The sequence below is a fragment of the Mirounga leonina genome, unplaced genomic scaffold (genome assembly GCF_011800145.1).
Source record: "Mirounga leonina isolate KUSES-001 unplaced genomic scaffold, KU_Mleo_1.0 Mir_176, whole genome shotgun sequence".
Taxonomy (NCBI): Eukaryota; Metazoa; Chordata; class Mammalia; order Carnivora; family Phocidae; genus Mirounga; species Mirounga leonina.
The window spans coordinates 44,485,915-44,498,591 of record NW_023270454.1 but is presented as its reverse complement, the minus strand read 5'-3'; the positions used below and the strand labels follow the sequence as shown (position 1 = coordinate 44,498,591).

Below are 12,677 nucleotides of genomic sequence, written 5' to 3'. Positions count from 1 at the left end.
ATCTGCAAACAGAAATAGTTCTGTTTCTCCTTTTCCAACTTTTATTTTACTTTCTTGCCTAGTTGCCCTGGTATAACCTATAGTACAATGTTGAATAGAGGTGGCAAGAACAGACATTCTTGTCTTATTTCTTTTTTTTAAATATTTTATTTATTTATTTGACAGAGAGAGAGCACAAGCAGGGGGAGAAGCAGGCAGAGGGAGAGGGAGAAGCAGGCTTCCCGCTGAGCAGGGAGCCTGATGCGGGGCTCGATCCCAGGACCCTGAGATCATGACCCGAGATGAAGGCAGATGCTTAATGACTGAGCCACCCAGGCGCCCCTCTTGTCTTATTCCTGATCATGGAGGGAAAGCATTCAGTTTTTTACCCCTAAGTATGATGTTAGCTGTGGGTTTTTCGTAGTTGCCTTTTATTAGGCTGAGGAAGTTCCCTTCTATTTCTAGTTTGTTGAGTATTTTTACCATGAAAGGAAGCAGGTGTTGAATACATGAAAAAGACCTGTGTTCCATCTATCTTTTCCCTTGTATGTGGAGCAGACCCACTCTTGTTAGAGCAGAGTCAGGGAAAAGCATATTGATAGGGACCCTGTTGCTAGAGCTTTGATATACATTATAGGATGCTGTATCCATTAGGGTTATCTTTGAATGTAAAGAATACTGACCTCAGGGGCTAAGCCATATCATGGCTCAGTTTTCTGATGTAACAAACAGTTTGGAGGTGGTCAGTCAAGGGATAGATGTTCATAGATGTTGCCAAGGACCCAGGACCCTTCCAGATTCCTACTCTACCCTCATTAGATTTGGCGCTCATCTTTACTGAATGGCTGTCCACCTCCATGACCACATCTGTGTTCCGTGAAGGAAATAGAGGAAAGGAGTGTAGGGCAATAGGGAAGAAGTAGGTGAGTCTGTGCTTTTTTTTTTTTTTTTAAACTATGAAAACAGTAGTATTTCCAGAAACTCCATTCAGCTGAGATTTCTGCTTTAATGTCATTGATCAAAATGAGTCACAGGGTCATCTCTAGTTGCAAGGGAGAAATGAATATTTTTAATGAGGCACATTGCTACCTGTTTAAAAATTACGGGTTCTATTGGCTAGGAAGAAGGGGAGAATGGATATTGCTTAAGTTATTAGCTTATAAGTAGAATTGCTGGGAGTTAAACATAGGCAGTTTGATTCCAAAGTCCATACTTTGTGTTATGGATTATGATAATCAATAAATGTATTTTCCCTTTATTTATCCAATCAATCATTAGATATTTATTTATTGGGCTTAATATACACCGATAAACAAAACAGATAAACCCTCTGTTCTTTTAAAGGTTTACCTTACAGTGGGGGATAGAGTAGGGGCCAAGAAAATAAAACAACCGACAATTAACACATTAAACATACTAAATAAGCCAATCATAAAGTATGTTGGAAGGTGTTAAGTATAATACAAAAAAGGTAATAGAGCAAGGGTAATGGGGACTGGGAGTGGGTGTATGTGGATAGGATTCATTGAGAAGGTGGGTTTGAGCACAAATTGAAGGTGGAGAAATTCTTTGGAATCCTATCCAATTCCCTTTTTTCTATACTTATAAATATTTCTCAGTGAAATTTAAGCCAGTCTAATATCTGTTACCTCCCATCTATAAGGTGATACTGAATTTACAGCACTCTCTGTAGTCTCCTTTGAATGTTCACTAAGCAGAGGACTCAAACTGAGATATCAAGTTACTGGAAACTGTAACCAATAATATATGGTTGGACTCAACTAGAACAGTAGGTGAAAACAGATATTCCTCCCCCCATATCTGATCTACATACATGTGTTGACTCAATCCAAAGGCCATCTATGAAACTCAGGGGCAAGGTAAACGTAAGTGAACTGGCCTAGAGACCCAGAGGAGAAGCTATTGAAAAGCAAAGCCAGACACTTTGTTCTCAGGCCTTGGCTGCCATGCAAATATCTTCCCGTGCAATCAGCATGATAATACCTGAGAAGTATTGAGGGTTTTGGGGGGGTGGGTTTTGTTTTCGCTTTAGATGCTTGGTGTCTTGACATAAAATATTGATTGAATTCTTTTGAGAAATATTTTGATATGTCAATTGTTACCAAAAAAAGGAACTAAATTGGTGTCGACATTAAGTGTCTGGGCTGAGCCTCCTGTTTGTTTCAAGCCTTCCCTGGGTTGGAAACTCTTGTGAGGCCAGGGGATGTGTCTGTCTTGGTGATGCTCAATACTTCTTTGTTGAATTAAAGGAGATAAAAAGGAAGGAAGAAGAAAAGAAAAAAAAGTCAAAAGAAAGAAAGGAAGAAAGAAAAGAAATGAAATTCTCTTTATTCGATGGCCTTAGATATACTGCGTGGTATTTGAGTAGAGGACGGTAATGTTAAGCCTTTGCTGCAGGGACAAACATTTGCTTAACTTTCACACTGTGTGTGTACTAATTGTTTTTTACTAAGACAATTGTGAAAGAGGAATTTGTACTTGAGAAGTCTGACACTAATTTACTCTTTTTTTTTTTTTTAAGATTTTATTTATTTATTTGACAGAGAGAGACCCAGCGAGAGAGGGAACACAAGCAGGGGGAGTGGGAGAGGGAGAAGCAGGCTCCCCGCGGAGCAGGGAGCCCAATGCGGGGCTCGATCCCAGGACCCCGGGATCATGACCTGAGCCGAAGGCAGACACTTAACGACTGAGCCACCCAGGGCCCCAATTTACTTGTCTTTAAAACATTAAAGTATAGGGGTGCCTGGGTGCCTCAGATGCTTAAGCATCTGCCTTTGGCCCAGGTCATGATCCCAGAGTCCTGGGATCAAGCCCCACATCAGGCTCCTGGCTCAGCGGAGAGTCTGCTTCTCCCTCTCCCTCTGCCTTTCTCCCTGCTCATGTTCTCTCTCTGTCTCTCTCTCTCTCTGTGTGTCTCTTTGTCTCGAATGAATAAATAAAATCTTTAAAAAAAAAGAAAACATTAAAGTATAATTGAGCTGCAACGTTGTATTAGTTTTGAGTGTACAACATAATGCTTTGACATTTGTATTCATTGTGAAACAGTCACCGTAGTATTAAGTATATTTACGATCTGTCTCCATACAAAGTTACATTTATTTTCTTATGATGAGAACTTTTAAGATTTATTTTCTTAGCAACTTTCGAATTTGCGATATAATATTATTGACTATCGTCCCCATGCTGTACATTCCATTCCATGACTTATTTATTTTATAACTTGAAGTTTGTACCTCTTAATCCCCTTCACTCATTCACTTCTTTGTAAACATGCCTATGCAGGTCCTCTGCCCATTTTTTGATTGGATTTTTTTTGTTGTTGTTACTGAGTTATATGAGTTCTTTATATATTTTGGACATTAACCTGTCATTGGGTATATGGTTTGTAAATATCTTCTTCCATTCGATAGGTTGCCTTTTTATTTTGTTGATGGTTTTCTTCACTGTGTAGAAGCTTTTTAATTTGATGTAGTCCCATTTGTTTATTTTTGCTTTTGTTGCCATTGTTTCTAGAGTCAGATTCAAAAAGATATTGCTAAGACCAATGTCAAGGAGCTTACCATTTACGTTTTCTTCTAGGAGTTTTATGGTTTCTGGTCTTACGTTCAAGTCTTTAATCCATTTTGAGTTTATTTTTGTATATAGTGTAAGAAAGCGATCCAGTTTCATTCATTTTGCATGTGGTTGTCCAATTTCCCCAGCACCATTTGTTAAAGAGATTGTCCTTTCCCCATTGTATATTCTTGCCTCCTTTGTTGTGATTTAATTGACCATATATGCATGAGTTTATTTCTGGGTTCTGTATTCTGTTCATTGATCTATGTGTCTACTTTATGCTGATACCATACTGTTTTGATTACTATAGGTTTATAATCAAAAGTTTGAGATTAGGGAGCATGATACCTCCAGCTTTGCTCTTTTTTTCTTAGGGTTGCTTAGGCTATTCAGGATTTTTTTATGGTTCCATACACATTTTAGGATTGCTTGTTCTATTTCTGTGAAAAATGTCATTGAAATTTTAATAAAGCTTGCATTGAATCTGTAGATTGTTTTGGGTAGTGTGGACATTTTTAACCATACTAATTCTTTTAATCCATGAGCATGGAATATCTTTCCATTTATTTGTGGTTTCTATAATTTTTTTCATCAGTGTTTTATAGTTTTTAGGGTACAGGTCTTTCACCTCCTTTGTTAAATTTATTCCAAGGTATTTTATTCTTTTTAGTGCAGTTGTAAAGGGGATCATTTTCTTAATTTTTCTGAGAGTTCATTGTTAGTGTATAAAAACACAACAGATTTTTGTATATTGATTTGTATACTGCAACTTTACTGTGAATTTGTTTATTCTAGCAGTTTTTTTGGCAGAGTCTTTAGGGTTTTCTATATATAAAACCATGTTGTCTGTGAATAATGATAATGTTACTTCTTCCTTTCCAATTTGGATGATTTTATTTTTCTTACCTAATTTGTCTGGCTAGAACTTTCAATACTATGTTGAATAAAAGTGGCAAAAGTGGGCATCCTTGTCTTGTTCTTGATCTTAAGGGAAAAGCTTTCAGCTTTATGCTCTTAAATATGATGCTAGCTGTGGACTTGGCACATACGGCTTTTATTATGTTGAGGTATATTCCACATAGTTTGAGGCTTTTTTTTCCGTCCTTAAACCAGGTTAAGTTTATTTTTTTAATTTTTAAAAAAATATTTATTTATTTTAGAGAGAGAGAGCACATGCATGTGTGCATGTGAGTGGGGGGGAGGGACAGAGGAGAGGGAGAGAGAATCCTCAAGCAGACTCCCCGCTGAGTGCGTATCCTGATGTGGGGCTCGATCCCAGGATCCGGAAATCATGACGTGAGCTGAAATCAAGAGTCAGCCGCTGACATCATTTTGGGAGGAAGTACGTGCCTAATGAAATAAAAATAAGGTATCACAACTCCAAAAAGTTGTGAATCTTGGGAGTGAATCATCTTCCTGATAAAGTGGATCAGAACAATGATGGGCAGTCCTGCATCAAAAATTTAAAATATGATCTGGCATGGGCTAGAATGTTCACATCAACACTGTACATGTGATCACAAACCAGACCACTCAAAGGATCTGATCAGTAGAAGTGATATATATATATACACACATATATATATGTGTATATATATATATATATAAATAAATAAACAACAGAATACAACAATGAGTGCAAAGTCAACAAACTATAACATACAACATGGTTAGCTCTCCCAAACATAACGTTGAGTAACAAAAATGACATAAAAGAGTATACACTGGGGTGCCTGGGTGGCTCAGTTGATTAAGCGACTGCCTTCGCTCAGGTCATGATCCTGGAGTCCTGGGATCGAGTCCTGCATCGGGCTCCCTGCTCAGCAGGGAGTCTGCTTCTCCCTCTGACCCTCCCCCTTCTCAGGCTCGCTCTCTCATCCTCTCTCTCAAATAAATAAATAAAATCTTTTTAAAAAAATTTTTTTCTTTAAGATTTTATTTATTTGACAGAGAGAGACACAGCAAGAGAGGGAACACAAGCAAGGGGAGTGGAGAGGCAGAAGCAGGCTTCCCGCTGAGCAGGGAGCCCGGTGTGGGGCTCGATCCCAGGATCCTGGGATCATGACCCGAGCTGAAGGCAGACACCCAACGACTGAGCCACCCAGGTGCCTCAATAAATAAAATCTTAAAAAAAAAAAAAGAGTATACACTGTGTGGTTCTATTTTTTATGCAAGTTCAGACTGAGGCAAAGCAGACTGTCATGGTTAGAAGCCAGTCAAGGTTGTGGTTACACCTGAGGAGGCAGAGGCTGAAAGGGACATGAAGGGCTCCTGGGTGCTGATCATAGTCCAACTCAGGACCTGGCTGTGTCTAAGGCTGACTACTATGATTTGTGCATTTTCATGTACATATGTTACACTTACATAAAATTTAAAAATAAATAAGCAAAAAATGGCAGTAGTCTAGTGTTAAATTAGGCCTAGTCTGCTGGTCTATATCCACTTTGTTGAGAGTTGTTTTTTTTTTTTTTTTAAAGATTTTATTTAGTCATTTGACAGAGAGAGACACAGCGAGAGAGGGAACACAAGCAGGGGGAGTGGGAGAGGAAGAAGCAGGCTCCCTGCTGAGCAGGAAGCCTGATGCGGGGCTTGATTCCAGGACCCTGGGATCATGACCAGAGCCAAAGGCAGACATTTAACGACTGAGCCACCCAGGCGCCCGAGAGTTTTGTTTTGTTTTTTATCATAAATGGATGTTGAATTTTGTCTAATGCCTCTTCTGCAGTTATTGAAATGATCAAATGATTTTTATCCTTTTTTTCTTAATGTGGTGTATTATGTTGATTGTTTGACAGATGTTGAACTATCCTTGCATCCCTGGAATAAATCCCACTTGATCAAGGTGTATGATCCCTTATGCATTGTTGAATTCGGTTTGCTACATTTTGTGGAGGATTTTTGAATTGATGATCTTTGTTTTTTGGTTTTTTAAAATTTTTATTATTTATGTATTTGGCAGGCCAACACCTTAGTTTAGCTCAGCATCAGCCACAAAAACAAACTCTACCAAGGGCAACAGAAGTCTCTACAGCAAGGTGAAGGGTTCAGCTGCCAGGTGGTGAACATCAGGGGTGCATGGCAACACAGCGGGGGAGCAAGTTAGGAAGCAGCGGGGCTGGTGGTGGTGGCGGGTGGGCAGGTGCTTCACTTCTGGGCAGGCACGAAGTCATCGATGGCCTGGCCCTGCTCCAGCTGCCGCTCCACCTTGATGAGCAACTTCACACTGTCCACCACCATCTGACACATCGAAGGTCCCGCCCACAGCAGCTGTGCCCACACAGCCTGTGCCTTGTTTCTGAAGCCACAGCCGCTGGAGCACCTCTGGGAATTTCTCAGGCTTGCCCAGGTGGAGCAGTTTGATGCGCACGCCTGCCTGCAGCCCTGGGCCCGGACTGAATGGGCTAGTGAGGATGTAGCCCAGGTGAGGGGTCCACGCGAATTGGTAGCTCTTAGACTTGAAGAAGGTTCCAGTCTGGGTGAGGCCATTGCAGAAGCGAGGGAACACCTTCATGTTGCCTCCCTTCTGCATGGAGGTGACCCACAGGTGGTCTTCCTGGTTGATCCACACCAGGAAGGTCTTATTGTCATTGTGCCGGATGCCGAGGCCAGCTGCAGGGGCGACACGCGCTTGTGGAAGAGGAAGCGGTCCTCGCTGAGCCGCTGCCGCACTCCTGCCGTGCTCTTGAGCACGTAGTACCTGCCCGCCAGGTGCCAGGTCGGGGTGGGAGCTCTGTCAAGCCTAGACTTGAAGGCGCTGGGCGTGCTCTTGGCGCGCAGCTCCTCGTACAGCTCGGGGGGGTCAGTGCCTTGGCCATGTGGTCGTTGTGGCCGCTGAGGTCGCAGAACAGCATGTTGGGGCTGTTGGGGAAGGGCATGGTGGCCGCGGACAGTGGGCGGCGGGGGGGGGGGGCCGGGGCACTCGGTCCATCTTCAGCTCCAGGCGCGGCACAGGCCGGCAGCCTGAATCTATGTTGTTGTTGTTCTTCTTCTTCTCCCCCTTCTCCTTCTTCTTCCTCTTCCTCTTCTTCGTCTTTTTCCCCTCCTTCTTCTTCTTCTTCTTCAAGATTTTATTTATTTGAGAGAGAGCACACGAGTGAGCGCAGGGGGAGGGACAGGGGGAGGGACAGAGGGAGAGGAAGAGAAGCTGACTCCACACTGAGTGGGGGAGTAGAGGTGGCTAGATCTTAGGAGCCTGAGGTCATGGACCTGATGGGAAATCAAAAGTTCTCTGTAGGGGCGCCTGGGTGGCTCAGTTGGTTAAGCGACTGCCTTCGGCTCAGGCCATGATCCTGGAGTCCCGGGATCGAGTCCCGCATCGGGCTCCCTGCTCAGTGGGGAGTCTGCTTCTCCCTCTCGTGCTCTCTCTCTCTCTCATTCTCTCTCTCAAATAAATAAATAAAATCTTAAAAAAAAAAAAGTTCTCTGTTAACTGAGTCACCCAGGCACCACCCCCTCCGCCATCTATGTTCTTGAGGCATATTGGTCCTTGTTTGTCCTCCTTCCTTCCTTCCTTCCTTCCTTCCCTTTTCTCTTTCTTCTCCTCCTTCTTCTTTTTCTGTGTGTCCTTGTCTGGTTTTGGTTTCAGGGTAATGCTGGCCTTGTAAAATGAGTTTGGGAGCATTCCTTTCTCTTTGTTTTTTCTGGAAGAATTTGAGGAGGATAGGTATTGAATCTTCTTTGAATGTTTAGTCGGATTCACCAGTGAAATCATCTAGTTCTGGACTTCTGTTCTTTGGGTGTGTTTTGATTACTGATTCAAACTTCTTACTAGCAAGCAGTCTATTCAGATTTTTTATTTCTTCATGATTCAGTCTTGGAAGATTATACATCTCTAGGAATTTATCTGTTTCTTCTAGGTTGTCCCATTTGTTGGCATGTAACTGTCATAATAGTCTCTTATGATCCTTTGTATTTCTTTTGTATCAGTTTAACTTCTCTTTCATTTCTAATTTTATTTATTTGAACCCTCCCTTTTCTTCCTTAGTGAGTCTAGCTAAAGGTTTGTTGATTTTGTTAATCTTTTCAAAGAACCAGCTCTTACTTTCCTCAGTCTTTTCTATTGTCTTTTTAGTATCCATTTATTTCCACTCTGATCTTCATTGCTTCCTTCCTTCTACTAATTGTGGGCTTTATTTGTTCTTTTTCTGTTCCTTTAGCTGTAGTGTTAGATTGTTTATTTGAAATTTTTCTTGTTTCTTGAGGTAGGCCTATATCACTGTGAACCTTCTTACTGCATGCCATAGATTTTGGGATGTTGTATTTCCATTTTCGTCTGTCTCAAGGTTGTTTGTGATTTCTTCATTGACCCATTGGTTGTTCGGTAGCATATTTTTAAATCTCTACCTATTTGTGATTTTTCCAGTTTTCTTTTTGTAACTGATTTCTAGTTTCATACCATGGTGGTCAGAAAAAAATGCTTGATATGATTTTAATCTTCTTAGATTTATTGAATCTTGTTTTGTGTCCTAACGTATGATCTATCCTGGAGATTGTTCCATGTGTCCTTGAGGAGAATGTATATTCTGTTGCTTTTGGATGGAATGTTCTGTATATGTCTGTTAGGTCCATATGGTCTAATGTGTCACTGAAGTTGATGTTTCCTTATTAATTTTTGTCTGGATGATCTATCCATTGATGTAAGTGAAGTCAGTAAATTAAATTAAAGTCAGTGAAGTAGATTAAAGCGGTATTATTATACTGCTGTCAACTTCTCCCCTTAGGTCTGTTAGTATTTGCTTTATATATTTAGGTGCTCTGTGTTGGATGCATAAATACTTACAAATGTTGTATCTTCTTGCTGGTCTGTGTGTGTCCTTACATCTGAAGTGACTCTCTCGCAGGCAGCACATGGATGGGTCTTGTTTTTTTAATCCATGCAGCTGCTCTCTATGATTTGGATTAGAGACTTTAGTCTAGTTGTTTCAGATTTGTAGATCCCAGGACTGCAATCCCCCTTGGACACCAGAGCCAGGCACTCAAAGCCAGCTTTGGCAGGGCCACCGTGGAGTGATGTGTGGGGACAAGGCGCTTGCCCATCTAGCTTTGACAAGGCAGTGGTGGAGTGGTGCACGGAGGTGGCGCGCTGGCCTGGCTGGCTGAGGTGGGGCCCAGGGAGCAGCATGTGGGGCGGGGGTGCCCACCAGTGCTAGCAGATTAGAGGGAGAGAGCAAAATGGCATCTGCCAGAGCCAGGGTAGAGGGAGAATATTAAAAATGGCGCCCACCAGCTTCTTTGTCTGATAGAATCCCAACAGGCTCCTGCCCTTCTGGCAGATGCTTTCAGATGAGTGAATGTATCTCCTTAACTTATGGTCTAGGTGCTTTTCTTTTCTTTTCTTTTTTTTTTTTTTTTTTAAGATTTTACTTATTTATTGGAAAGAGAGAGACATAGCAAGAGAGGGAACACAAGGAGGGGGAGTGGGAGAGGGAGAAGCAGGGTCCCCGCTGAGCAGGGAGCCTGATGTGGGGCTCGATCCCAGGACCCTGGGATCATGACCTGAGCTGAAGGCAGACACTTAACAGCTGAGCAACCCAGGCACCCCTCCAGGTGCTTTTCAAACTGCAGCTTCTGTGCTGGATCCCAGGGCAAGTGATTCTGCCCCCGAGCCCTTTAAAAACAATCCCTGTTCCCTGTGGCCCTATGGTTTTCCTGGATGTAGGCCTGGTTGGTTTTCAAAACCAGATGTTTGTCTCTGTGATGCAGGTGCCCAGGGTTGGGATACCTGACATGAGGCACAAAGCCCTGCTCCTCAGGGAGAAGTTCCGCATTTGTGAGATCCCTCTTGACTCCAGGTTGCCGCGCTGGGGTAGGATTTTCGGTGAGACAGTGTCTCTGCCTCTTCTACCAGTCTGCTGTTGCCCTTTTATCTTTTGTTATGGAAGAGCTTTTTCAGGTCTTTTTTAGAGGGGAATTTTTCCATATGTAGCTGTAGATTTGTTCTGTCCATGGAGGAGGTGAATTCAGCATCTTAACTCCACCAACATCTCGAACTGCTTTCCTGCTAATACATTCTTTTGCTAGTATGCTAATGCCTGTATTTGGGAGGTAGTAATCAAGGCAGTGGCAATAATTTTCATAAAGTCTTTTTTTTTTTTTTTGACATCAATGTCAGTCAATGTTTGACCATGCACATATTTGGGCTGAGAAAAGATCTTTTTATAGTGATTTCCAAATTAGAGAAATCAGGGCACCTGGGTGGCTCAGTTGGTTAAGCATCTGCCTTCAGCTCAGGTCATGATCCCCGGGTCCTGGGATTGAGTCCCACGCCGGGCACGTCGGGTTTCCTAATCAGCAGAGAGCCTGCTTCTCCCTCTTCCTCTGCCTGCCACTCCTCCTGCTTGTGCTCAGTCTCTTTCTCTGTCAAATGAATAAATAAAATCTGTAAAAAATGAATTACAGAAATCAATCTGTTTGTGACCACATTTTAAAAAATGGCACAGACAGAAAAGGATAAAACAGATATGAGTGCACTGTATGCCGTGAGGGTGAGAATTGTAGTGTGGATGTGTCTACTGGATTAGGAGGTAAAATGCATGTCTTACTATGAAAAGTGTTTTAAAGACAAGTTTGAAATTCAAACTTTCAATCAATGAAGTGTTTGAGTTGGGGAAAATACGATCTCTAAATGATGAGTAAGCCATTGAAATCTCTCTGAGGTTCAAATCATAGTGCGTTTAGTTGAGAAGCATTCTGTAAACTTGTATACTGGTTCAAATCCAGCCTCGACCACTTCCTAACAGTGTGACCTTGGACCTTTGTTTCCTTACACATGATACGGGCATAGTGGTATCCACTTCACAAAGTTGTTTGGGGAATTAAAAATGAGTTAATTATGTAAACTGCTTAGGAGAGTGTCTGGCACATAGTAAGGACCATACGCGTTATTAGTGATTACTGTTTTTATTGTCATGGCTGTTCTGTGATGAGCACCGTGGGAGACGAAACACAGACAGTCTTATTTAACCCAAGACCAAGTATGAGTTTCAGTGCATGCAATTCTTTGTAATTATCTAGAGTCTGGCTAGCTGGCTTTTAAGCAGAAGCACCCAATGTCTTAAACAAACAAACAAACAAACCCTAACAACAACCACCTTCCTAGCGGCTTCTGCATAAGATCATATGGAATCAGTGGAGACCAACATTTTATCTGGATAGGGAGGTTTTTTTAAAAAAGTGTTTTTCACTTTTAAAATATGAATGCCCATAAGCAGGGTGTATACTCTCCTATTTACCCCAGTCCTTATCACTTCTTATTGTCTTAGTTTAGCCACTTGACAATTTATATGACCTGGCTGACCCCTGCATGCATTTGAGTTTTTAAATTTTTGCTGAAGATTGAAGTGACTGTAAGTAACTTTCTCATTCTGTATATTGTTGTGCAACTTCAGACCTTTAAACTGAATTAAAACATGTATTCCTCAACGGGACTTCCCCCCATCCTCCATGTCTCCTGGCATTTTGCCTGGATGCAGACAGAGCAGTGGCTCTGGTCGAAGTATCTTATCCACCTACCTTGTGGAAGTCACTCCGAAATGGCAAAAAGCCTGAATGAAGTGCATATTTTGCCAGGCACAAAGTCACACACATGTATCTAGGGACAACATCAGAGTTGTGTTCTGAGTTCCAGAACTCTTAAGATGGCAGGTAGAGATGTGGGAATGTTCCATGTTTATACTGCAGCCCAGAGTACAATCAAATATGTCTAACTTGGTGTGTAATGGGTCTCGGCTCATTTTTTTTTTTTTTAAGATTTTATTTAAAGATTTGAGAGAGAGAGAATGAGAGAGCACATGAGAGAGGGGAGGGTCAGAGGGAGAAGCAGACTCCCTGCCGAGCAGGAAGCCCGATGTGGGACTCCATCCAGGGACTCCGGGATCATGACCTGAGCCGAAGGCAGTCGCTTAACCAACTGAGCCACCCAGGCGCCCTCGGCTCATTTTTAACTAGGTATTTTTTTTTTTAAAGATTTTATTTATTTATTAGAGAGAGAGAGAGAGCATGAGCAGAGGGAAGAGGCAGAGGGAGAAGCAGGCTTCCCGCCGAGCAGGGAGAGCAGGGAGAGCAGGTAGCCTGACGTGGGGCTCGATCCCAGGACCCTGGGATCATGACCTGAGCCAAAGGCA

The 12,677-nt window shown here is 42.2% G+C and overlaps 1 pseudogene; it reads right to left on the bottom strand.

Moving 5' to 3' along the window:
- Positions 1 to 6,557: 6,557 nt before the first annotated feature.
- On the bottom strand, positions 6,558 to 12,141 carry LOC118022550 (annotated as a pseudogene).
- Positions 12,142 to 12,677: the final 536 nt, after the last annotated feature.